Here is a 3853-nt window from a genome sequence, read left to right as displayed (position 1 = left end):
CGCCAGTAAAAGCTCTGAAGCGTGTGGTGAGGAAATATGACCCTGAATACATTACATTTGGATTTGTAATGGCAGGCAGTGATGCTGAGCCCAAGGCACAATGTGTTGAATGTGGAGAAATCTTGTCAAATGAGGTGCTAAAACCATCGAAGCTCCAGAGACACTTAAACACAAAACACCCAGGATGCGTCGAGAAGCCAAAAGAATATTTCCTAAGGAAAAGAGACGGGCTTCAGGCACAACAGAAAGTCATCAACTCAGTCAAAAGCCACTTTGAAAGCTAGCTATATGGTTGCTGCTCGTGTAGCTCGTAGCAAGAAACCCTTTACGATTGCAGAGGAGCTTATTTTGCCAAGCGCTGTGGATATGTGCCGAGAGTTACTGGGGGAAGCCGCTGCAACCAAAATTCAGTCAATACCCCTCTCCAATGACACCGTGAGCAGAAGAATTATTGACATGAGTGATGACATCGAATGCCAACTTCTGGAAGGAATAAAGGCAAGCCCAAGTGTCTCACTGAGGGTAAGCAGAATATGTATTTTGGTCATTACAGCTGACAGTGTCATAACACATATCTACAGCCCAGTTTATTATTTGTTGTATGTTTTTTACTCATTTATTTGGGAAGGTGGTCCTCGGAAATGTTTTGACAATCACAAGTGGGCCTTCAGTTGCAAAAGGTTGAGAACCCCTGATCTAAACGATTTCCAATGTCATGGCTGAATGGGAGCCAGAGCCTTCAGAGTAGGCTTAAGACTTTCCTCTTTGATAATGCTTATAGTTAGGGCTGGCCTAAGTCTGGCTCAGGCTGTCTTGGACCAGCCCCTAGTTATGCTGCTATAGGCCTAGACTGCCGGGGGACTTCCTATGACACACTGAGCTCCTCTCTCCTTTCTCCTTCTGTATATATTCATGTCCCATTCATGCATGTTACTAACTTGATTTCTTCCCCGGAGTCTTTATTGTGCTTTCTCGTCTCGCAGGTATCCATGGAGCGGGGTTACACCTGGAGCGGGGTTACACCTGGATCTGCTGCCTGCTTGACACCCACTGCTACCATCATTATTATCAGCCTTTTTATTATTAGTATTATTAGTTATATTTCGATTATTATTACAGCTATTAATTGTTTCCACCTCTATTGATTTTTTGTTATCAGTCCTACTTGTAATAGTTCTTACAGCTGCTGTGCTATTATTGTGGTTGCTCTTTTGCTCTCTCTCTCTCTCTCTCTCTCTCTCTCTCTCACAACCCCGGTCACTGCAGATGGCCGCCCACCCAGAGCCCGGTTCTGCTCCAGGTTTCTACACGCTATACGGGGAGTTTTTCCTGGCCACAGCGCGTTGCAATGCTCTTGGTGGGATCTCTTGTTGGGTCTCTAAACTATAGAGTACGGTCTAAGACCTGCTCTATATATAAAGCGTCTCGAGATATCTTCTGTTATGATTTGACGCTATATGAAAGTAAATTGAATTGAATATTTAGATGATTTCAACATTTTGACGTATTTATTTGAGCCAGAGTATACAGATATTCAGATTTCACGAGGTTTCTGAGCGGGACTTGACACATTAACAAACAGACCGGATCAAGTGAAAGATGTCTCTGTAGGGTCCTCTCCATAATGTTGTCAGATACTCATAGGCCCTGTTCAGACCTGGTTTTAACATGCGTCCTCAGTGATCCGATCACAGGTGGACAGCTTTAAGTACAGTGCACTCGGCGGCTGGTTAGCGGCAGCGGGAGAGGGATAGAGTGGGTCTGCCGACGAATCAGCTTCCAGGATTTCCATTTTCTCTCGACAAATCATGTGGCGGCTTTCCATTTTCAATGCCGACGTCATCCATTTTCACCGCGGATACAGCCAATCGGAGCTCTGGATTCCATTTTCAGGCAACGAATCGTGTGGCTGATCTCCGTCACGTCATCCATTTTTGAATAGCCAATCACAGCCGTCCCAGCGGACGCGATGCGGAGGAGGGATTTTTAAACTATTCACCGCCGTCGTCGCAGAAACGCCTATTCAGTTAAAGACAGGTAAATATCATTATTAACATTACGTAACATTGATATTGGATTCTCTTAGACAATACGGATTAAACGTGTTTTAGCTTTCTGGCGTTTTTTAATGTTGGCTGATTAAGATTCGCTGTGAAATCCATGAATGGGTTTGTAATGTTACTCTGTCTAAGCTAACCTGGCTTTAATTATCTTAAACCTGGTGAATTAGTTACCAATCACTTTATAATCTGTTCAGAGCTCTAATCATTATGCTGAGGCTACGTTACAGTTACAGTTACAGTTACATAGCGGTAACGTTACTCCTACTGTATGAGCTCCTCAGCGTTGTTAAACTAACACTACCACAGTCACTTCTTTTAGCTCAGACAGGTAACTGTAAGATAACTGTGGTGTTATATTAATGATTATATGATCATAAACGTTATGTTATTACTAAAGCTATATATACATATACAGTATGACTGCTACTGTTTAGCTTCTTAGCGTTGTGAAACAAAGTTTACTATCACAGTCACTGTTTTTAGCTCAGGCAGGTAACTGTCAGATAACTGCTGTGTTATATTAATGTTCATGATTAATGATTATATGATCATAAACGTTATATTAAACGTTCATAGTTAAGTTATATAAACATGACTGTAGTTTGCAAGGTTTTTCAAGCTAAAAGAAACATAATTATCATATGTGTGAAATTGTTTCTACATATAAGTTTTATTTCAATGTCTGTTTAGACTTCTCCAGGCTGTCAGTCATCCTGTATCCTCTGCCCCAGAAGCTCAGCCTGCAGTTCAGTCTGAATCCTCACCTGGTGTCTCAGGTGGCAGAAATACAGTTGGTAAGTAATGTTTACATAAACCTCACAATAAAGCAATAGTAACAGTTGGGTCGAATCTATTTAACATACAACAGACAGCATACGGACATTAAGACATTATATGTTACATGTAGTGTAATTTCACAGCAGTTTATCCTGTTTATTTGCTTACTGATGACAAATTGTATGTTTAGGGGACGGGCATGGTATGCCAGGTATGGATCGGGTTGACAGCCTTGCAGAGCACCTGGTAGAACTGTGGACATAGACCTCCATGACTCTCAGCAACCAGCAGGTTAGTAATATCTGTAATTTGGAATACCATGCATAGTCCAAAAAGAATAAGACAATGTTGTTGTTTTCATTTCATTAATTACTCACATAAGCCTGTTGTGTGAATAAATATTCAGTCTCTGTTGTTCTTTTCATGTTTCTTTATAAGGGAAGCACAATTGTGGCCCTGTAGCAAAACCTGCTGGACGTTGACAGAGGGCCCAGCAATCTACAGTGGGCTGGTCACTGCCGGAGGCCCCGCTGGAGTCTGAGCTGAAGGAGTTTCTGGTGAATCTGTGTGCTGTAAATCATTCTGTCTGATGTTGCAGGGAATCAGACCCAATGACAAACATTAAGAATAGTATTATCTTCTTCAAATTATTTGTTCTTGTTGTTTCACGTGTTCCAGGCCCAAAGACAATAAAGTTAAAGCTTTAATATCATTACTGTCTCAATTCATGTGTATTCCTATGGTCATTTTTTTAATTAATTACACACAGCAAGTCCATCCCAATATTGCTCAACTATTCTCCAGTACATTATGATTTATTCTACTAACATTTTGACCTATCTTGCCTAACAGTTCATTAATCAGTCATAAGGAGGATGTATGCAATAATAATAATGCAAAACATCATCATGGATGATGATAATGTTTTGTATATTTGTTATCTGTAGTAATCTACCAGTTATATGACTGTATAAGGAAACCTGAACGATTTTCAATATTAATGTATTAGTTGC

The 3853-nt window shown here is 40.8% G+C and overlaps 1 long non-coding RNA gene across 1 annotated transcript; it reads left to right on the top strand.

Annotated features, from left to right (window-relative positions):
- Nucleotides 1-1739: 1739 nt before the first annotated feature.
- LOC119490945 lies at nt 1740-3552 on the top strand. Its single transcript, XR_005207507.1, has 4 exons — nt 1740-2037; nt 2754-2857; nt 3031-3131; nt 3279-3552. It is a non-coding gene; the product is annotated as an uncharacterized LOC119490945 (long non-coding RNA).
- The last annotated feature ends 301 nt before the right edge of the window (nt 3553-3853 follow it).

Source organism: Sebastes umbrosus, chromosome 7 (genome assembly GCF_015220745.1).
Source record: "Sebastes umbrosus isolate fSebUmb1 chromosome 7, fSebUmb1.pri, whole genome shotgun sequence".
Classification (NCBI taxonomy): domain Eukaryota; kingdom Metazoa; phylum Chordata; class Actinopteri; order Perciformes; family Sebastidae; genus Sebastes; species Sebastes umbrosus.
Note: the sequence above shows the minus strand (reverse complement) of the source record. Positions and strands in the feature narration are given on the sequence as shown.